Source organism: Macrobrachium rosenbergii, chromosome 4, assembly GCF_040412425.1.
Source record: "Macrobrachium rosenbergii isolate ZJJX-2024 chromosome 4, ASM4041242v1, whole genome shotgun sequence".
In the NCBI taxonomy this organism is placed as follows: domain Eukaryota; kingdom Metazoa; phylum Arthropoda; class Malacostraca; order Decapoda; family Palaemonidae; genus Macrobrachium; species Macrobrachium rosenbergii.
Genome location: NC_089744.1, coordinates 9,375,001 through 9,399,784, shown reverse-complemented (window position 1 = coordinate 9,399,784; position 24,784 = coordinate 9,375,001). Strand labels below are relative to the sequence as shown.

The window sequence follows — 24,784 nt, the reverse complement described above, 5'->3', positions numbered from 1 at the left end:
TCATTATTCACAGGCTGTTTCGAGACGTCACGTCTTCTCTTCAGTATCTTTCACTCTGGAGGAGAGACGTGATGCTCTCCTTGAATTACTCTCCTCTCAATATAATTTTGGGTTCTGTTGATGCAAATTTATGTATTCTCTTATAACTGGCTGGTTATCTAGGATATGTCGCCATAAGATGAACAAGGATTAATCGTGAGTCGATTTGTCACTGTTTTCCCATCGGATTTAAAGAACTAAAATCAATGATAATATATTTTGAGACGATTTTATTTTTGTATATTTACACTCTAATCACATATTGATCAGTAGAAAGTTATATGGTCCGTGAAAAGAGAACAATTGAAAACAAACAGTGCTAGATAACAAATAATAACAATAATAATAAAATGATCAGAACTGTATCTAGAATGACCTCTGCTGTAAATTATTTAACATCCGTTTATAAAATGGTTATGATATAAAACCCGAAACTTACATGTAAATAAACAAATGGTAATCACATAATATCAAGTTTCTTCAAACTATGCCTAGCAGTGTTCTTAAATGTGTTCGAATTTTATTAAATAAAATTTTTTAGATGTTCAGACGCAGACTTTTTATTGTGTTAGAGTGATGTCACTCTTATCGAAAATTTAGTTATTATGTAAATGTAAATCATGATTAAAAGCAAAATTGTTACTGAAACTATTTATGCTGTTGGAGCTTGCATAAACCTGATTAACTGATAGAACGACGGTGCATTGTAATTATTACAGTTCAAAGCAGAAGTCTGAAGAATTTTGAAGACTGACTGAAACAAAAACAAAAAAAGATACCTAATTTACTTAAAACAATGGGGGAAAACGTCCGAAGTATTTCAGTACTGACTGAAACATAGAGGAAAAAATTGAAGAGAAGTGAACGACGCGTCGTCAATGAGGCTTCTCTTGTCGAGAGAGCTCAGCGAGTTAGCATAAGTGATTAGGACGAGAAAGAAAAACTCGATTGGTCAACGGAGATTTCGAGGCTCAGAGAACGCAGAGAATAAAGGATTAGTTAAGACAGGCCAAGAAGACGAGAGGAAAGGAGGAAGCCGAGAAAGGTTGGGCTTAATGAATGGGAGAAAGGAAAGTACAATCAAGAGGTATGATGCTGAGGATTGTGTGTATATATATATATATAGATATATAGTGTGTGTATAATATATATATATATATATAGTGTATATATATATATATATATATATATATATATATATATATATATATATATATATATATATTATATGTATATATACTCATCACCATTTCATTTCATATTCACACATATTAAGCCACAAATATCGTTTAATATTGAATCCACAATACCCTAGCGATAACTTACAACGAAGGGGAATCATAATTGATAAGTGTTTCTGTACCGGCCGGGATTCGGACCGTACATGTATGTGTGTACATAATATGATATTCATCCGAAAACAATATGGTTTCTTTTCATAGGTATCTACGAATTTGTAGAAATGACCTCGAATGAACTGCGAACAGTGCATAAATACGTTTTATTGGTAATAGAAATAGGATGGATGGAAATAAAACTTTTAGCAGAAATGACAATTCGTCCACAATAACAGTCTTTCGAAGGCTGCCTTCACGTTCCAAAACAGGTTGATACATTTTTAATCATTCTAGTTTTGTAAAATGTTTATAAATCGACAAATGAGTTCGAAAATTCCATTCTCATATATATATATATATATATATATATATGTATATATAAAATATATATATATATATATATATATACTCATCAGGACTCACATCAGGATCAGAACCCAGGTCTTTCATTTGAAAGGCAAGGGCGCTGCCCTGTGCAGTGGCACTCAGGTTCCAATTTCTTTTAGGATTTGTATGGCCTACTGAGCAGCGCCCTTGCCTTTCAATTGAAAGACCTGGGTTCGATCCTGATGCCAGTCAGAAATTTGTTTCTGTTCCACACGTGATGGTGTATTGATTATATATATTATATATATATAAAATATATAATATATATATAGTGTATATATATCATTTATATATAAATAGTATATATATATATATACACACATATATAGTGTATATATATCACTTATATATAAATAATATATATATATATATATAAATATATATATATATATATATATATATATATATATATATATACTGCTATCTTCCGGAATTATTGTTCCATAACTCAAGTTTTGTAAAATGTTTGTTAAGCCGGTAAATGTTTTCATGTAAATATATATATTCTGTTTATCTTCCCTTAAGGTTTAATACGTATAAGGTCCCTAATAATTTTTTATTGGAAGAAATAAAGGTTAGAGAATATAAACATATTTTTATTGAAGATATATGCGTTACATATCTATATTCCTCAAGTACCTAAGGATTATCAAGTATAAGCAAAGATATGAAATATACGGCTGAACTTTAAAATACTGCAACTGGAGAAGGGGAATCCCCTGACTTCACAGTTATAAGAGATGACATCAGTGTAAAGAAATAAAACCACGTTAACTGGAATGGGTCAGTGTTAATTTTTCTCTATTTTTTTAGGCACCAAAACAATAGTTTGAAAAGCTTAGTCAACCAAGGTTATAATATTTCTCCCACTTTCATCATGAATAGTTTATCAGGTCATTTAGTGATTACAAAATTACTTTTGTTGCAAGTTATTTTTAATTGCAATGCTTCCAAAAGTTTTTAGATTCTTTCTTGATTAGTAGTTCAATCATATACATACATATATATATATATATATATATATATATATATATATATATATATATATATATATATATATATATTGTACAGGTATATATACACAAAATATGTTCACCCATACCTGGTAATTGTGTTATCAAACTTTCCTTTAAATATAGTTAATATTAATCAGATCTTTTTAACAACTGTTCCTATACTGTAAATTACATGTCTACATTTTATATTTCCAGAATAACAACACCAACTTCACATCCTTCACCATCAGTCTGCTGAATGGTAAACCCGTCCAATTAGTAACCATAAAAAGCATAGCGATTGTTATAAAATGCATAGTAATTGCTATTAAGAACAATTACAAATAGAGCCCCCATTTCGCCACTGGATTGCTCATTCTATCTCATTATAACAATCCTTCTTTTCAATTTTTATTTCGGTTACCTCAGTTGCCGTTATTCGGGCAAATGCGCAATCATCCAGTGATATTTCCAACAATTTACAAATCTGGTTAATTAATGGGTATGACGCGAAGCATAATTAGTAACCATTTTTGTTTTTATTTGTCCATTCGGGGGTTAAGTGCAATCGGATGAGTCGTATGTCCTTTGTCGACTGCTATTTTGTGGCTTCTTACCACTGTCATGGCCTCTCTCATGCATTATTATTATTATTATTATTATTATTATTATTATTATTATTATTATTATTATTATTATTATTATTATTATCTTTCTTTACTGTCCAGTATTTCTTCGTTGCGCATGATCACTGGCTATGTGCAATGACGTGATTGTTTTATACTTCTGGTTAAGAGAAGGAATGTGATTAAAGAGAGATATATATACTGTCAGTCTTCTTCGCAATGTTGGCATATTTTTCAAAATCTAGTTCTATCAATAGCATAAAAAACTTTAACAACTTTTGCATTTAATGAGCTACCACTCGGTGATCTCTCTCTCTCTCTCTCTCTCTCTCTCTCTCTCTCTCTCTCTCTCTCTCTCTCTCTCTCTCTCTCTCATTGTTCAAGAAACGCTTCAGGGTTTTTTTCCTTCTATTGACTTTCTTAACTTTCGCGAGTATATTGATTATTTCAATTTTTTTTTTTCAACATCTAATTTTTGTGAGAATGAATATGGACATCACTATTATGAAACTTTAAATAATAATTTTATTGTTAACTGAACCAAGATTATTAAATATTTCACTCGAGAATTCGTAAAACCTTTTGCCGTTTGTATACCATTTAAAAGTATGTACGTGTATATTTGTACGTTTATATTTATGTACGAGCATTCACTTCTTTGTGTTAATGTTTCGTCGTATCCTCAAATTTATCATTAATTTTTCTATTGAACATTCCCTGAGTCCCACTGTAAAGTATTTTGTTATTTGATATCAGTTTCCTAGATCAAGTAGTGATCAATAACTTATCGATAATGCTTTTTATCGGTAATGAAACCCGTCGTGCATAGCGTTTCATTCGAGAAGTGATGTCTCCACAAGAAATAGTTTATTTGTCGGGAAACAGATATGTGTAATATAAGCCTCTCTTTACTAACTGGAAGGTTTGCATATTGCGATGGTACACGCTATATATATATATATATATATATATATATATATATATATATATATATATATATATATATATATATATATATATATATATATGAATTTTATCAAATCACCTGATTCATATACAAGCATTAAGCTACAAATGTCCTTTAATATTCAATTCGCTCTACCTCGGAAATAATATATTTTCATATATGCTGCCCGAAGGGGAATTTTTTTCGTTGATAATAATAAGTTCGTCGTCTCGTGGGCTCGAACCACAGAAGACGAGAACTCAGGACTACAGTGACGCCCCTTAAACCACGCGGTTAAGAGATATAAAAATATATTATTACCAAGGTAGAGCGAATCGGATATTAAAGGACATTTGTAGCTTAATGCTTGTGTGTATATATATATATATATATATATATATATATATATATATATATATATATATATATATATATATATATATATATATATATATATGTATATATACAGTATAAGTATTAAGCTACAAAATGTAAACGCAAATATCCAAGATCGGTTAAAACTAGTACAGCAGGTATAGAACAGCTCAACAGGTGATTAAAAAGAAACAGTCTTACAAATCTCTTTAACAACAAATGCATCTAGTTTGTACATCCCTAGCTTACATTCAGTAAGTCACCGTGACATTTATTAAAAGCAGATTCAGTAACATTTCTACGAGTTATATTGTTAAAATATAAAACACCTTTTGCCCCCTCCCAGTGAATCATAAGATTAAAATCATTAATGTGTAAAAATAAAGCATTCGACATTTGTCCCGTTCTCACGCTATATCTGTGAGGTTTAATTCTTGTCTCCAATCCCTTCCCAGATTGTCTTATATAAAAGCACTTGCAAGTCATGCAAGGAACCCTGTAAATGCAGCCCTGAGAAATTCTGGGAGAATTTCCTATTAATGTTTTTCACGGTATTCGAAAATTTAAAAACAACATTAATTAATATTAAAATTCTTGCAAAAATTTGGAACCCTACATAGATCACTATATGGTAAAATAAGTATATTTTGATTGTTAAAAGCCGTTCTGGTAGTTACTGAATAAAAAGTTTTTGTGCTTTTTGCAAAGCACACCGTACAAAATATTTGGGGTATTTTAGTTTTCCTGATATGTTAAAAATATTTTCAAACTCTCCTTAAAGAATTTCAGGGCTGCAGATACGTAAAGCTCTTAAAAACACGGAAGAAAAAGTGGCCTTCTTTACTTGTTTGTTATGATTGGAATAATAATGGATGTATGAATCCACATTTGTAAGTTTCTTATAAACCGAGTATTTAAAGCCATTTACAGCACGGTGAACATTTACATCTAAAAATGAGAGAAAACCATCATGTTCTTCTTCATAAGTAAAATTAATAGAAGGTACCAAATTGTTCACTTTGAAAAGAAATGTATTCACATTTTCGGTTAGAGGCCTATACAAAAAATATCATCTACATATCTAAACCATAGTATACATATATGGTAAAATATTAGGTAAAAATGTAGTTTCAAAAAATTCCATGTATAAATTACTTGAAACGGGCGAAAGAGGATTTCCCATTGCCATGCCGAATTTTTGTGCGTAAAATTTTTCATCAAAAGTAAAAACCGAATCACAAATGCAAAGTGTAACCAGTTCTAAAATGTTATGGGTGGACAAGGGTAAATCATGATTATCTAAACATTCTGATAAATATTCAAGCAAGTCATTTATAGGTGTACCCTTGTAAGTAGATATACAACATCAAAGCCAATCATTTTAAACTTAAAATTAATAATAGTGCTATTTAGTTTTTTACCAGATCCACATTATGTTTAATATTAGAGTTCGAAATGCTTCCTACTAAAGGTGAAAGAATCTTAACCAGCCATTTTGACAACTTGTAAGAACGTGACCCAACAGAACAGAGCTGATAATTGGTCTAATGGGATTACCAGCTTTATGTGTTTTAACAAGTCCATACAAGTGAGGTAAAGTTGGAGATATGGTTACCAATTGTTTAATCAAATCTTGATTATTTTTCAAAATACTTTTGACCCCATTAAAATGAGAAAGCACAGGTTCCAACGGATTTGAGGTTAGTAGTTCGTAGGTATTAACATCACTCAGCAGTAAGCATAGTTTTTCTTCTTAATCTTGCTTATTTAGAATAACCATTGCATTAGACTTACCAGCTTTCGTAAAATGAAGTTCGTCATTGTTTTTCACCTTTTTGTACGCTTTTAAGAATGTTAATGGTGCATTTGAATAGGAGGGAAATGAATTTACACCATAGACAAAACCTTTAACAAGATTAAGATTGTCATCAGATATGTTGCCAAATTTTTCTAAATTACAAAAGGCTTCAGATATATTAACATAGTCAGGTGTAGTGGGTGTTACATGAAAACCCAGACCATGCCCTAAAGCAGGTAAGGATGACTGATCGAGATTATAATCAGACAGATTAATTACAAATTCCGAAATAGCATCAAGTGTCCATTTACTACAATCAGTTAACATATATAATTTATGGTTGAGGTTATTTTCCAGCTTTCTCCTATACCGTAGTCTTCTATAGCAATGATCAAAAATAACTTGCTTCCAGTCATTTGGTATGGCATAGAACAGGTCCCGTTTCTTCCTCCTTGAATTTCTGACTCCGACTCTCTTTTTCTCGATGTTCTTCAACCAAATCAGTCGATGAAACGTCTCGGAAGGTAGGTCGCCGAACGGAAGGAATCTTCTTGGCAGCATACCTCTTCGTTGGGTGAGTCGGTAGAGCTGTGGATTGGCACTCGCTGGGCCGGAGTTCGATTCCCCGGCCGGCTAATGAAGAGTTAGAGGAATTTATTTCTGGTGATAGAAATTCATTTCTCGCTAATAATGTGGTTCGGATTCCACAATAAGTTGTAGGTCCCGTTGCTAAGTAACCAGTTGGTTCTTAGCCACGTAAAATAAGTCTAATCGTTCGGGCCAGCCCTGGGAGAGCTGTTAATCAGCTCAGTGGTCTGGTTATACTAAGGTATACTTAACTTTTCTGGGCAGCATGGATCGTGGAAGGACTTGTTCTTCTAAGCACCTGCTGAGGAATTGAAGGCGAAGTCTTTTTGCATGGGCGGCGGATCTTGGATATTTGGGTTTACATTTTTTCAGCTTTTATGTGTACTTTGTTAGATATTCTGGGTGTTTTTAGCATTGTACCTCGAAAATGTGTTGAAAGAACACGAAAGCGCTTGGTACTCCTTCTTTTATTTTTCCTGTGGCGTTGGCTAAATATATTGTCACGCGCTATTTAGTGACATATAAGCATATATATATATATATATATATATATATATATATATATATATATATATATATATATATATATATATATATATATATATATATATATATATATAAAAAGCTAAAAAGGAACAACAAAGAATTAATACTAGCGTTGATCGATTAAAATAACATCTATAGAAGTTGCTTATATATTTGTGATATATATGTATATATATAAATTATATGTATACATACACAGACACAATATATATATATATATATATATATAATATATATATATATATATATATATATATATATATATATATATATATATATCTTCTTCTTCTTCTTTTTTTAACGTGCTTTTTTCCCATTTTTGTATGGGGTAAAAGGACTTTGATTTGGCTTTGGGGTAGACCTGTAGTCTCGATCGGCTGCCCTGCCTGACATCGCTTAGACCCCGGTAGCGTATGTTTCATATCATACCCGACCCAACGCCTTTTCTTCCCAGCAGCGAGAAGTTGTTGCGCGGGTAGGGCGAGAGTTCGAGACGTGTGAGATGTTTGTTATGTTTTTAGAAGGTGTTGTAGTGGCTTTGTTTTGTGTGTGTATTTAGTCTGTAACACCCATTTGCTTTTTTTAAAACCTATCCGTTGATTACATATATAATCCCGGGATGTCTACACGGATAGCAAAGTGTCTGCCTCTCTGATCAGTTGGCTGCGGATTTGAACACGCGCCACAGACCTACGAAGTCCGAAGCTGCTGTTGTAACCGACTGAGCCATCGAGGCTCATATATATATATATATATATATATATATATATATATATATATATATATATATATATATATATATATTGTAATTTCGACGTTATATTAATGAATTATACCCCTTTACATAAAGTGATTACTCTCTTCAGGTGCTTCCGAAAAATCTCCATATTTCACTCATGTTGCTGTCAGTCATTTTACCCTTTACTTCAAGGTTCTAAGTATTACGATCGTCGTGCAATTCGATTCTATATAATGTGGCTTCTTCCATCAGCAATGTTGCTGACGTCAGCTGGATAGATTTGCCTTAACGGGATTCTTGGGTCAATGACCGTTGGAGTAATAAGAAAATAATAACAATTGTCAGTATTATAGGCATTTATTCATACTTCATATTTTAGTTAACAAGTTATCAAAGTAATAAACGAAATAAAAATTGGGACCTTATATGAAGCTAATTCAAGGTAACTCATTAATAGCATTTACGATTCACCAGTGAGTTTTTATAACTAATACAGTCATTGTTCTGGTAAGAGACTATATATATATATATATATATATATATATATATATATATATATATATATATATATATTATCGTAGCGTTGGTAACCAACAAAACCAAGTCAATATTAGCTGCTAAGGAGCGGAACCATGTCAATAGCTATTTAAAGGGGGTTTAAAGAAGATAGCTATTATCAGATTCTCCCTATCCAATCATACCGGAGGCGTTGAATGAAAACCGAAACTCGTCACGTATGACGAGATGCTAGCTTGATTTCTAGTTCACCTTCATAGCCAAAATGAGGCGTTACATATACTCGTACAGTTCAGAAGCTCAATGCAAGGTGCTTGTCTTCTGTATACTGGAATAGAGGCCAATGGATACGTTTATGATTATCGTTTCTCGACACTCATAATGGATTCGTTCGTACCCAAATTGAAGGATGAAAAAATGAGGTAAGACTGACTTAGAATTTGGACATCAAAAGAGTAAATTGGAAGTTTATGTAGCTTTGGATGGGGTGAGGCGGCCGAAGGAATGGTGAAACCAAGGTCTAGACCTTGGGTGAAACAATAAATTTTTACCTGTAGTGGTAGACCAAGAATGAGATGGAGAGACTTAACAGGGACATTAAACGTGAGTGAGGTAATGGTGCATGATCGCAGAAGATGGAGAAGACTAATAACAAACAGCGACCCCACATAAAGATGGGAAAAGCTGAAGATAAAGAAGAAGTGGTATTACCACTACGTGGCAACTCTCACGTCGTTCGCTAATACCTATGTTTGGATGCCTTTATATGTATTGTACTCCATGTCTTTTCGTTGTATGTTCCTCTAGTCATACGTAGCCATCGTTCAAGAAGGATTGTATCCAACGTTCACGTCGTACTATTATGAACCATCGACGCATCAAGCTTGTTGATCGTTTTTCATTACCCAGCGACAACTTATTCACATCTTTGGGCTGGCGAATGACTTCAAATACCTGAACTGCGTTTATTAAATGTAATAAGTATGAGCGGAATGATAAATGAAAACAAAAGGAACTAAATAAACATGAAAGTGACGAACCTTCGTGGTTTTCGAGGCAACTTCCTAACGTCCTTCCGCCATTTTTAAATTGACTGTTGCTAAGCTGTGCAACATATTTTGCGACTGATTCGCAACTGGCGCTTCACAATATGGCGTGCAACCGACCTTCCAAAAAACAGGTGTCCAAGAGGCCGGTAAGTGTAACTGTCGGTTTGAGTTTAAAATATTTATATCGTAGCTTAAATATACTTTAATTGCAGCTGTTTCAAAGAATGGGATAAGTAGTGTACCATGCTACGAAGACTACCTAGACCTATTGTGTGACTAAGGCTACCTGGACTCGCTATGCTACTAAGGCTACTTAAACCTACTATATTTATTAAGGCTAGCTAGACCCACTGTGCTACTAGGGCCACCTGGACGTACTATGCTACTAAGGCTACCTAGACCTACTATACTACAAGGCTACCTAGACCTACTATACTACAAGGCTACCTAGACCTATGGTGCTACTAAGGCTACCTAGACGTACTGTGCTAATAATGCGACTTAGACTTACTATTTCTGCTAAGGCTACCTGGACGTACTGTGCTACTAAGGCTATCTAGACCTACCATACTACAAGGCTACCTAGACCTGCTGTGCTACCAAGGCTACTTAGACTTACTATTTCTGCTAAAGCTACCTGGATGTACTATGCTACCAAGGCTACCTAGACCTACTATACTACAAGGCTACTGAGACCTACTGTGCTACAAGGCTACCTAGACCTACTATACTACAAGGCTACTGAGACCTACTGTGCTACTAAGGCTACCTAGACGTACTATGCTACTAAGGCTGCCTAGAATTACTATTTCTGCTAAGGCTACCTGGACGCACTATGCTACTAAGGCTACCCAGACCTACTATACTACAAGGCTACCTAGACCTACTGTGCTACTAAGGCTACCTAGACGTATTATGCTAAGGCTGCTTAGAATAACTATTTCTGATAAGGCTACCTGGACGTTTACTAAGGCTACCTATACCTACTATACTATAAGGCTACTTAGACCTACTATACTGCAAGGCTACCTAGACCTACTGTGCTACTAAGGCTACCTAGACATACTATGCTACTAAGGCTACTTAGACTTACTATCTCTGCTAAGGCTACCTGGACGTACTATGCTACTAAGGCTACTTAGACCTACTATACTACAAGGCTACCTAGACCTACTGTGCTATTAAGGCTGCCTAGACGTACTATGCTACTAAGGCTACTTAGACCTACTATATTTACTAAGGCAACCTGGATCTTCTATGATACTAAGGCTACGTAGACCTACTATGCTACTAAGGCTACCTAGATCTACTCACTATTTACTTTGATACTTTCACCACTATGCAACTATTGCCCATAGTGTGCTAGTACTTTAGCACCCTTCATATAAATCTCTCTTGACTGTTTTGGCTGTAACGCCTATTTATAGAAGCCAGTAAAAGTTTGTATGAAATCTGACCATCCAGACTCCCAAAATAGTCAAGAGGGATTTATATGAAGGGTGCTAAAACACTACAGTGGCAAAGTTAAGACTTTTTTTTTTTTCTGCGTACATAGTTCTACCAGAGCAAGCTTGTATCACGGTTAAACTGGCAGTATAAAAAGGTGTTTTTGTGTTCGTTATACTGGTCGATTTGTCTGCCAATTATCAAGCCAAGAATGAAATCAGTGTGCAGGACTTCCCGGCTTGCAAGCGTAGTGTTGGTCCTGGTGAAGCCGAACTTTACGGGTAAAATCTTCGGCCAAGAGATATTTTAATAAAAGTAACGTTACACTAAAAAGAGGGAATCCCTAGCCGATTTATCTTTCTATGCCATTTTCTTCTCTTTAGCAAGTGAAATTTTTAGACTGTTCATATGGAATTTGAAAGAATTTAAGCATTTTTTTGTTGTTGTTTTTTTGCGGATTGCTGTTTCATGTGTGTTCTCGGCGTTTTACTAACACTAACCAAACCAAACTTCTAAATCCTTTGTGTTGTTTTCGATATCACCGTGATCCCCAATACATATTCCCTCATTGTATCGAGTAAAAAATAACCAGGAAAGACAAGGTCAGTAGCAGAATATAGACAAGAAACCGAATTATTTGCTATATTTCTCTTACCGGGATTATCCACCAGGGCCAGCCTTATTGCAAGAGAACCGGTGCCTTTTATGATTCTCCTGAGAGCTCTGTTGACATTCGTGATGCCTCCCTAGTTAAAAAAATAATCCTGTTGATAAAAGTAAGCATTTATTCCTGTTTTCGAAGTCGGCAGTATTTGTGTATACATATATATATATATGAATGTCTTTTCCTGTAATACTACAGTGTAATATGAAAATAAGAAGGCCCATAAAACACTATTTAAACTTTGAAACCATATATTTCGGGCACTTTTTTCTGTGCCCCTGTTCACTGGTAGAATATGGACAGGTGGAAAGTTACAATGGTATATATACAAAAACATGAAGGTGTGGCCTTAGGCCTCCGATGTTATGGAGATGGCGTTTCTTAAGAAGGAGGAGAATGACCAAATTCCCTAGTGGTTTTTGGCCTCATTAGCTCCCATTTGGGGATGGATCTGGCGGTCGCATTTCTTGGGTCATCTTCTTCAGGAGGGGTTTGAGGATTAAAGTGTCGATGGCGTCCGATTTCCAATGTCCTCCTGACAGGTTCATATTGTTGGTTTGATTGATGATAGCAGATTCCAGCATCTTTCTTTTGTACGTACAGCTACGCTTGAAAACCAACTCCGCCCCACTCCAGTTAATGACATGCCCTGTATTTCTGATATGTAGGAAAATTCCCGAACTCTCCGAAGCGTAACGTACTGATCTTTTGTGCTCTGTTATTCTTTGCGAGAGCGATCTACCTGTCTCGCCTACATAGATGTCATGACAATTGCTACACGGTATCTTGTAAACTCCGGCTTCTTCCCTTTTGTTATTTAAGTATATGTTAACGAGCGAACTCCCGATGGATTTGGGATAATGGAAAATGAAAGGATTATTAGAGCTGAGTTGTTCGGTGGCCTTTTGGATGTTTTCATCGTATGGAAGCTTTATTTTGTTGTTGCAATCTATTTGTCTGTTGTGAGTGGGACCTCTATAGTATATTTTATTCACTTTGTTAATAGAAAACCCACCTTCGCTGTCTCCAACATTCATTTCTTAAGCTACCACGACGTCTCCGTAAAAATCGTGGTAGGGTGCAACTTATTCCTCAGAGGACTTAGGATATGTTCAAATGAGTACCTGGATAAAGAATTTAACACGATCCGCCAACACCTAACGCAACTGCTCTATCCAACACACATTATCGAGAGGGCTATTAACAAAGTTCAGGCGATGTTCCACTCCCAGCTTTGGCTTCCATTCCATGTCCTTCCAGCAACCCCCCCCCAACCGCTGTCCATTCGCCAGTATCAGGCACAAGTACAGGCAATGTTCCACTCCCAGGTCTGGTTACTGTTCCAGGGCCAGTGAACTTCCAGCGGCCCCCCATTGGCTGTCCATTCGCCATCCTCGAGCACAAGTCTAGGCGATGTTCCACTCCCAGGTTTGGCTTTCTTTCCATGTCCAGTGAACTTCCAACGGCCCCCCAACCGCTGTCCATTCACCAGCGTCGAGCACAAGTCCAGGCAATGTTCCACTCCCAGGTCTGGCTTCCATTCCAGGTCCAGTGAACTTCCATCATCCCCTCAACCTCTGTCCATTTGCCAGCCTCACGCACAAGTCCAGATGATATTCCGCTCCCAGGTCTGGTTACCATTTCAGAGCCAGCAGACTTCCAGCGGCCACCTAACCACTGTCCATTCGCCATCCTCAAGCACAAGTCCAGGTGATGTTCCGCTCCCAGGTCCTGCTTCGGTTCCAAGGCCAGCGAACTTCCAGCGCCCCCCCAACTGCTGTCCATTCGCAAGTCTCAGTCACAAGTCCAGGCGATGTTCCGCTCTCCAGTCCTGTTTCTGTTCCAGGGCCAGCGAACTTCCAGTGGCCCCCAACCACTGTTCATTCGCCAGCTTTGGGCACAAGTCCAGGTAATGTTCTGCTCCCAGGTCTGGCTTCCATTCCAGGTCCAGCGAACTTCCAGCAGTCCCCCAACCATTGTCCTTTTGCCAGCCACTGGTGCAAGTCCAGGCGATGTTCCACTTCCTGGTCTGGCTTCTGTTCCATGTCCAGTGAACTTCCAGCGGCCCCCCAACCACTGTCCATTCGCCAGCGCTAGGCACAAGTCCAGGCTATGTTTTGTTCCTAGGTCCATCTCCCATTCCAGGGCCAGTGAACATCCAGCGGTCCCCCAACCGCTGTCTGTCTGTGAGTCTCAGTCACAAGTCCAGGCGATGTTCCGCTCTCTGGTCCTGTTTCCATTCCAGGACCAGCAAACTTCCAGTGGCCCCCAACCACTGTCCATTCACCAGCATCGGACACAAGTCCAGGTAATGTTCTGCTCCCAGGTCTGGCTTCCATTCCAGGGCCAGTGAACTTCCAGCAGCCCCCCTGAACTGAATATTGATCCACCATCCACCTTTTGCTTCCTTTAAGATTGTTTTTCTAGACCATCTCATCAGACGATATCTGACCTGAATATGGAAAAAAAGAGAAAAATATGAGTTAGAAATATAGGTGATGAAATGGACAGTAAGAGAGAGAGAGAGAGAGAGAGAGAGAGAGAGAGAGAGAGAGAGAGAGAGAGAGAGAGAGTTCCCTCACACACAAGCATGCATACACCCACCCACCCTCCCACCTACCTACTAACCTACCCCTCCTTTCCCACCTACCTACATCCCCCCCACATGTACACACACATACACACACACAATTGAGCGTGCTAACATATCAAACACTCACATACACATATACACAAACACACAGTTTACCTCAAGTCCAGTCCTCATCATTCTAGCGAGTAGTATTGAACCATGCAGTCACTCTGACACTCCTTTTCCTCTCTCTCCACGATTCTCTGGTGAGTGCTGAGAAGAACCTCTCCTTATCTCTCTATCTCTTTCTGATGTCTTCTCCCATGAAGTGGCATTTCACCAGTTCACAATTATCCTCAAGAGTTGGCGTCTTAGGAAAACCTGTCTCCAAATTCCTTTGATTAACTTGAAAAAGTAGAATAATGACCCTTCAGAAGAGTAAGGCTAGTGTCAGTCTTTGTCTTCTGCCAGTAGGTCTCTTCAGGATGTATTTGTAAACCACATTGTAACCACTCTCGCTCCCTCCACAGGTCCTTCTCGTTCCAGCGGAGTGTCTGGATTTCCTCCTTGAATCTTCTTTTTTGACCTTTCTCCTGCCTTTCTGCGGTTTAGCCTTCCTTTGTGGCTTCCTCCTCTTCTTTTCCTCCTTGCAAGCTCTTTTTGCCTCCTTTCTCCACTTTCGATCAGCCTTCCTTTACTCCTTCTCCAGCTGCCTAATAGGCTCGAGTTCTGTCCTTCTCCATTCTACTTGAGCCCTCCATTCCTCCTTAACTAATGTTATTAGAATCATGATCAGTTCCCGTAGTATCCTCACTCCTGTAAAAGAAAACTATTGTGCCAGCTTTGTCTGTCCGTCCGCACTTTATTCTGTCCACCCTCAGATTTTAACTCTCGCTGTAAAATCTGTCAAGAGGCCTCTGAGTGACGTTTATCCAATGATAATAGAGGTAATGAGGACACGGCCATTTTACTAACCATCATGGAAAACGGAGGGCACACAGGTAAACAAGATCCAGTTAGACTTCTTCCTCAAATTTTGCTGCCTTTACAGAATTCTCCCCCACCTTAGGGAAGTATGCCTAGAGCTTTAACCAAGACTGAGGCTTCCTTATAAAAAGGTCAGCAATATCCGGTTAGACTTCTTCCCCAAATTTTACTTTCTTTAAGGAATTTTATCCTGCCTTTGGGGAAATAGGCCTAGAGCTTAAAGCAGACTGAGATCTCATAATCGCATTCATTATGATAAAGTAAACAAGGTCTGGTTAGACTTCCTCCCAAAATTTTTCCTTTAAAGAATTTTCTTCCACCTTAGGGAAGCAGGCTTATTACAGAGCTTTAATCCAGACTGATGTAAACAAGACCTGGTTAGACTTCCTTCCCAAATTTTACCCCCTTTTGAAAACTCCACTTCTTTATGAAACTAGGCCTAGAACCTGTAACTGAGACTGAGGCCTCGTAATCACATCCCTTATGGAAAAGGTTACACCTGAATGAGGGCATATCCTTACCAAGTTCGTTTTATACTCTACTGAAATCACAAAAAAACGCTTCCGTGGACATAAAACGGGGAGTCTCACGAGTTCCAGCTGCTTCCAGCTCGCTCCTCGGGCGTTAAACAGCAGCTGGTTGGAAGGGCTGCCAGCCATTTCCACTAGATTGCTGGCTGGAATACAAGCAAAAGTAACACTGGTTCGGCGGAGGAGTCTGCCGATGCAAATCCTTTATTTGCCGAGAGGGTAATCACCCAGATCGATTCCCTATCTAGAGAACATTTGGGGAAAGGGGATCTCAGGCCTCGCCGAGCCTGGATTATCTCTACAGCAACCTGGAACGAGGCGCTGGAAAAGCGCTCCTTCTCACGGGTGACATTTTATGTTCCTTTCCCATTAGCTAATGAGCGTGACGCCAAGTAAGTTCTTGTTCTCAACACCTTGCCTTTTCCCCTTCTCCTCCTCATCCCTGAGTCTTCTTCCTTCTCTCTCTCTCTCTCTCTCTCTCTCTCTCTCTCTCTCTCTCTCTCCTGGAAATGGGAGGCCGTTGTAGAATCAAGATTGCGTCGGGGAAAGACATCCATCCCGTCTACCCCCACCCCGCTATCTACGTTAAAAAAACACCACTGCTGGGTTCACTGTTAACTCTTGCATTGTCGTCATCATCATCATTATTTTCATGACCATCATTATCACCACTCACGGTCCTAATGAGTGTGCGAATGGATGTCCGGTCGTAGCAAACAACGAGATCCCTTCAGGCAACGTCGCAAAAGCTCACAAAAGATTTCCATCTTCCCGTACTCCCTACCTTTACCCCTGACCCTCCACCCCTAGAGCCCTTGCTACCCAGGGTACATCCCCAAACCCATCTCCAGTAACTCAGGGTGAGAGAGATAAAGAGGAAAGGAGAAAAATGTATTTATATAAATGACAAAACAATTTTACGTGTTCTCCAGGGAGAAGAATAGCACAAGAACGCTATGTATTGTTTTGGGAGTACGACTGAGTCACCAGCCTTCATTTAACTCGTGGTGGATTTTAAATTTTTTGCTCGTCTCATTTCCCTTGCAGTCTTGCGTTGCACTCTTTGGTCAGCTTCTTCTGGTCAATTCTTCTTGTGTTTTAATAATTTACTTACATTTTTGCCTATTAATTTGTTGATTTATTTTCTCTTTTCTAATAACTGATCTCCTCTTTCCGCATTTCCTATTACCTTCTGCTACTTCTTTCAAATGAACACCATATTCTTTGGGAGCTTGAAGTTAACTCATTGGCCCCTGGGGTCTTGTTCCATAAGAATAGGGTTCATCTTCTGAATAATAATAATAATAATAATAATAATAATAATAATAATAATAATAATAATATGAAAATACTTTTATGTAGCAATTTTCGTGACTTACAGTTTATCGATTCAATGATAAATAATTCACAAGCAGGGAAATATGTGAATAATAATATTACGTTTATATAATAGACACTCATTTGAAGACAGTTAAGAACTAATGATTAGTTTCTTATTTTATTTACAGCTTTAGTAAACAAATTTATTAAGCAAATACCTGCCATTATAATAGTAGTTCGATACCTGCTCAATGGAAAATAGTATATATTTTGCATATATAAGGTCAAATAACAGTAGTTTATTTTGACCAAAAACTACGCAAATAACAATCTGGTGATCATGTTAAAACTGATGTATACCTTGAAGCCTTATATAGCAAATTTATCAGTTATATATTTTTTTTCTTATATTACGTCTTAAGCATTTTTCACATCGATCAGTAAGGAAACTACAGGTAGGCTAAACTGCATAAACTACAGACGAAGATTCAAAACACACCTCTGAAGAATTGTTTATAAACCAAAGTTCTGATGATTAATGTAATGGGCTACTTATTTTCAAACTATTCGTTGCAAGCTCAACATATTCATATCTTCAAAAAATATGAATAAAAGCACAAAATATTACTCATATTCCTGTAGACAGCTAACTGTCTGGTTCCTCCGTTATATTTATAGATCACAGATGAATTTCAATTCCAATTTGCTGTTAGGATACTATTCAAAACAACGAAAGCAGCGTAAACAATAACATAGTTGAGATAAAGGACATTAGGATTTGATTTGGAAATACATCTCTTATCCCAATCATTTTTGATTTTCCACTGCTTTGTAAAAGTTTCCTTTAGGTCACTAGGTTTTGTTTCCCAAGCAGTTTCTAGTTACAGTTTGGGCTCGCATATCAACTGTAATGGTTTACAACTCTTTGTATTAATTGTATGTTTATTCTTGTGAATCAAGGCCTCGTGTGATATATTATATATATATATATATATATATATATATATATATATATATATATATATATGTATGTGTGTGTGTGTGTGTGTGTGTGTGTGTGTGTGTGTGTGTGTAGTTATGTATGTATAACTGATCACGAAGATATAGAACGTGATGAATGTATAAATAAAGGCAAATGCCAAGAAGGAAAACTGAAACAACGGAGTGGTTGCTAGGCCTTTCGACTCACCGCCTGCTAAGCAAAGGACCGTGAGTCGAAAGGCCTAGCAACCACACCGTTGTTTCAGTTTTCCTTCGTAAGCATTTGCCTTTATATATATATATATATATATATATATATATATATATATATATATATATATATATATATATATATAAACATACATATATATATATACATATATAAAACATAGCTCCCTGGAATTTCCTGGAATCTCCAGAGACCGCTGTTATTGCATCAAGAGCCATAATCAGAATCCAAGGCATGGACGGAATCATGGCGAGAATCTCACCATCTTTTAAAACTTTGTTGATCGATTGAAAGGGGAGTTTCTTCATCGTCTGCCTCACGCACGTATTAACTGCTGTAAAGGGAGCACACAGAGAGAGAGAGAAAGAGAGAGAGAGAGGGAAGGAAGGATGGAGAAAGAGAAATAAGTTTTAATAAATGTTTTATGCTCTGTTTTTCTTTATTTATATATATATATATATATATATATATATATATATATATATATATAGATAGATAGATATATTGTATATATATATATATATATATATATATATATATATATATATATATATATATATATATATATATATATATAGAGAGAGAGAGAGAGAGAGAGAGAGAGAGAGAGAGAGAGAGAGAGATTTATAAATATTTTATACTTAGTTTATTCTTTAGAGAGAGAGAGAGGGAAATTTTTTATAAACATTTATACTTGGTTTAGTCCTTAGTGGGAGTTTGGTCCTTGGAGAGAGAGAGAGAGAGAGAGCGGTGGAGAAAATGAGAGAGAAAAAGAGAAACAGAGAGGCGAGAGAGAGAGAGAGAGAGACGGCGGGGGAGAAGATGCGAGAGAGAGAGAGAAGGATTTTATTTGTAAAAGTTTAATACTTTCTTTATTAAAAAATAATTAATATCGCATGATGTTAAAGCGAAAAATAAAAAAATATAATTCACAAAATTCCTATATATATATATATATATATATATATAATAGGTCAAACTATAAATAAACGGTAATGTGGGTAATTAATTTATAAGCAGCATTCAATTATTTTTAATACCAAACACACGTATGCAAATATACAATAGATTATTGCAGCCATCTGTTTATTGTATTGGAATGAATCTATTTTCAGTATGAATATTCAGTACCTTTTTCCTGATTGTATATGAAGTTTCCTTTTGTTATTAGGCGCTAGATATAGATAGGATGGCGATCAGCTCATCGTTTTATGGACATAAAAATACATACATGTATGTTTCTGCCTAACATGGCTTTTAAAGATAATTCTGTTAGTAATCAGGGAAGAACTTTGCACGTATTTGTGGTTACTTGAAGAATTTTTTTTCTATGCTGTAATGAACGCCGCACACACAAAATTTCACTTAAGAATCTTGAATACGTAACAGTACAGAGTGTTCTACTTAACTAGAAGCTTTTGTTTTTCCAGTTCTCGTCTCGCAGAAATATAAGCAACGATCTGCGTAGCTCAGAATTTACCATGCACAACCATTTTGTTGTCATTTTATTTCCGCGAGTGAATTTTCACAGGTGTATTGCCTCTTACTCTGGAGCTAGTGCTAGCTGCGCATGTGCACAACATCTATATTTATATTCTTCTAAGATAAGATGGTTCTATATTAAAATGGTTGTATTTTTTTTACTTATGCACCAAACATAACGAACTCACTTCATGTCTATGCCACAACGTTGACCTGTGGCGTAGTGAGCTCATGATGTTTGTTGCATAAAATTCAACACAACGAAAAACATCCTCTGTATTCTTCTTTGCCTGACGTAGCTGTTTTATTCGCAGCACTAGGCAGGCTGCTGCTGCTGCTGCTGCTGCTGCTGCTGCTGCTGCAAACTGGGCATTTCTTAGTATCAGGTCTGATGCTATTCAGTTTGCCAGGAGTTTTATCTCGGCTACTACTGAAATGTGGAATAGTTTGCTTAATAGTGCAGCTGTGGAATCTTCTGATCTCCAGATATTTAGCGAGGGGCAAATTCATTCCCGCTCTTTGCTGTCGTCTCCTGAATTCAGGTGTTTCGGTTTTATTTTCTATTCCCTCATACTAACTTACTTATCACCTTTCCCTGCCTTGTCTCTCTCTGCTTAGGGTGACACCCTTCCGAGCCCTCTTGGATTTATTGTCGGTTGACTCTGTCCGTAAGGGTTTTCAGCTGAAGATTTAAACACGGAAAGAAAGAAGGGGCGGTAAAATTATGGAATAATCTGCATAGCAAAGCTACAACTGTGTTCGGATTTGATCGTTTGATGCATTATCTACTCGGGGAAAACCCGCAGACTTTAAAAAAAAAAATATATATATATATATATATATATATATATATATATATATATATATATATATATATATATAATATAAAATATAAAAATGAAAAAATATAAAATGTTTGCTAAAGCAGAGATTGAATTTCCTACCTCACATTGTGCACGCAAATGCAACAGAAAAAGAGAGAGAGAGAGAGAGAGAGAGAGAGAGAGAGAGAGAGAGACCTGAATACATCAAGACACTCAAGATATTCGCGTATACAGACGGAAAGCGTATTCCAACAAAAGTGCCGGGGACTGACAGAGGCTGTAAAAGCGGTCCGTTTCGAAATAATTCTTCCACGAGTGTTCCCTTTCCTTAAAAAGATATTCGACGAGTGGGTGGGAAGGGAGAGAGGGATAATAAAAGCGGGGGGAAGATATTTACACACGAAGAAAATGAACCCTCAAGTCGAAAGAGAGCAAGCTTTTTCGAATGTTCGTGTTGTCCAAGGACGTTCGCAGTTCGTGAGCGAACGAAATGCATGAGACTAAGGACTGGTTTAATGGCGATATGGGTTTTTTGTTTATTTATTTATCTATTTTTAGGTTTTATTTGGCTCCTTTTCCATATTTCTGTAAAACGCCATGAAAGGACTGCTGATTATTTTCTCTTGTAAGTCGTGTGGGTAAAATTTGTCGGATAGGAAAATTGTTAAGAAAGAAATTTGAATAAGAAAAAAAGATTATGTTAGAAAATAAAGTCACGCTGGTAACTAAAGACGCTAAATATGATTTATTTTGCTATTTTTTGGGATATAATATATTTAATTCTTCAAAAAGAAAGATTTCACAACAAAACCAGACCAGAAATGCGCCAACTAGATATAGATGTTTCGAAATAAATTGATAGAATTTACACACTTCAAAAAATGTGACATCTAGTGTTTAAAGGATGAGAAATGGCAGACCTGTCAGCTTTCCTCTATAAATAACAATACTTGTCACCAGTATATACCTTGGTCATTTGTATACGATAAATTCCCCTACATTCAAGAGTTTTAGCCGTCTGAGAGAGAGAGAGAATAAATGATACAAAAAACAGGGTATGTTATTACCCATCCGTAGAATTGGTATGAAAAAAACTGTTGCTCTATCATTCATATGTTAGCATTTCTAAAAAGCATATTTTCTCTTTAAAAATAATAAACTTTGCTTAATATGCAAAAATAGTGAATATTATACTGAATTCATATACCAGCTCCTATCTAAGGGTTGTTTATGAAAATATCAATTAGAAATTGAACAATGAAATAACCTGTAAAGAAACATTAATTGGAACACAATCCTATCTAACACCAGTAATCAATAGTCCCGTTACATTTTTACCTGAATGTAAAAACTGAAAAGCAATAAGTTAAAATGAATAATATTCACAGCATATGAGTGAAATTAATAAGGCAAAATGTATTTACTCTTTAAAAAAAGCAACGCACCGTTATAATCAGCCTACTACATCATCAACACCACAAAGGCTTCCGCGGCGTCACCGTAAACGAAATGAACGTGGAAGAATAGTAAGCATTTCGAAAATAATAACGCGAGAAGAGACGGCTGATTTTACCTAGCATGGAACCTTCTGACGACCTTCCAATAACAACCAGCTTACCTGCGAAATCAGAGGTAACGATTCAGAGCTATTTTGTCTCGGAAACAAAAAAGTAGACTGCGTCCGAATCGTTTGGTGCTTTGAGGCAGTCCTGTTTTGATAATCTCTCTCTCTCTCTCTCTCTCTCTCTCTCTCTCTCTCTCTCTCTCTCTCTCTCTCTCTCTCTCTCTCTGCCGATTGAAATGAATGCTTGGCAATCAGAGGTAACGCGTCGAACAGTCTATTAAAAAATCGTCGATTGCAGTTATGGCGTTGCGTTGTGAATCGCTAAGCGCTAACGTAGTTGGAAGATTTGTTGTTCAGTAGTTTAACGATGTAACTCAGTTTTATACTATGTAACGATAGGAGACCTGCTGATTAATTTTAATGATATTAGCAACTTCATTTCGTCTAAATTATATGCAGTAACCGCTAAAAAACATGGTAATCTACAGTCTTTTAGCCTTCTTTTCAAACACCAAGAAAGTCACCAGCAGAGTTTAAATATGGGCCTCAGCTTACAATCTGTGGAAGATCATACGATTGAAACTGTAGCTTTTTGATTCTTTAACAACTTTATCAGGATTCATAGATATATTGCACAGTTTCTTAAGGCTCTCTCTCTCTCTCTCTCTCTCTCTCTCTCTCTCTCTCTCTCTCTTCTTCTTCTTTCTTCTTCTTCTTCTTCTTCTTCTTCTTCTTCTTTTAACGTGCTTTTTTCCCATTTTTGTATGGGGTAAGCACGATGCCTTCTTTTGAAGGACTTTTTGATTTGGCTTTTGGGTAGACCATAGTCTCGATCGGCTGCCCTGCCCGACATCGCTTAGACCCCGGTAGCGTATGGTACATGTATCATACCAGACCCAACGCCCTTTCTCCCAGCAGCGAGAAGTTGTTGCGCGGGTAGGTCGAGAGTTCGAGACGTGTGAGATGTTTGTTATGTTTTTAGATGTTGGAGTGGCTTTGTTTTGTGTGTGTATTTAGTCTGTAACACCCATTTGCTTTTTAAGCAAACCTATCCGTTGATTACATACATAATTCCGGGGTGTCTATACGGATAGCAAAGTGTCCGCCTCTCTGATCAGTCGGCTGCGGATTTGAACCCGCGCCACAGAACTCTACGAAGTCCGAAGTTGCTGCTGTAACCGACTGTGCCATCGAGGCTCTCTCTCTCTCTCTCTCTCTCTCTCTCTCTCTCTCTCTCTCTCTCTCTCTCTCTCTCTCTCTGTATCTTAATTTAGAAAGTCTTTTGTTAGATTGTGGAGAAAATAGTAACACAATTATTAACATGAACTGATCTGTGCACATATTCAAATTGCGGAATATGTGATTAAGCAGCAGCATATGAGTATCATAATATTATATCATTCATATCATATCGTATCATATCATATTAGTAATATTACAATGATTAATAGAACTCATCTGTACACATACTAAAATTGTCGAATATGTGATTAAACAGCAACATATAATAATATCATAAAATCATTACTATCACATCATATCAATATACTCGTTCATCAATTACTATGAATGATCATTATACTTTCACGAACCCATAAAACATGCACACGGCGCTCTGGATTTATCAATATTCATTTCAAAAGCCGTTTCACGCAGTTCTGTATTAAATCAATGAATATCTCTTTGTAATATCGTATTCCATTGAAGATATGGTATATAAAATATGTGAAATGTCACACTGAATCGAATATTCAGCGACGAACTGCATAATAGTTTCACGTAATAGCAAAATAGTCTTTAGTTACTCACTTGTGCAGGAACAGATAGCAATAGTGAGATTACTGCCCTTTCCAGTCGACGTTATATGCTTTTTAAAATCCCTCCGTTCCGTTTCTGAAGATGAGTCCATGAATCCAGGAGGGGAGAAAATACTGAGTCAAAGGCTCTTCGGGACTTCGACAAATAAGAGTTGGAATCAATGTGCGCAAAAGAAAAATAAAAAGAATTCTTCACCGAATAGAAGATCAAAGTCCATTACACTTTGTATTATCTACTGAGAGAGAGAGAGAGGAGGGCCAGGTGAGAGGGGAGAATTTATTTATATATATATATATATATATATATATATATATATATATATATATATATATTATATATATATATACTCTATTATAATAAGTCCTCCCATCAGTATGCCGCTACAGTTATAAGCATAGAAACCCATCGGTTGTGTAAATCTCGCAT

The 24,784-nt window shown here is 36.6% G+C and overlaps 1 protein-coding gene across 6 annotated transcripts in view; it reads left to right on the top strand.

The window, feature by feature from the left end:
• The window catches only part of LOC136830467 (neuroligin-2-like), a 183,179-nt gene that overhangs the window by 41,092 nt on the left and 117,303 nt on the right, over window positions 1-24,784 (top strand). For all 6 annotated transcript variants that reach the window (XM_067090029.1, XM_067090022.1, XM_067090010.1 and 3 more), the window contains exon 2: window positions 2,975-3,020. The gene's annotated coding sequence lies outside the window, so the exon portion shown is untranslated. The remainder of the gene's footprint in view (window positions 1-2,974; window positions 3,021-24,784) is intronic.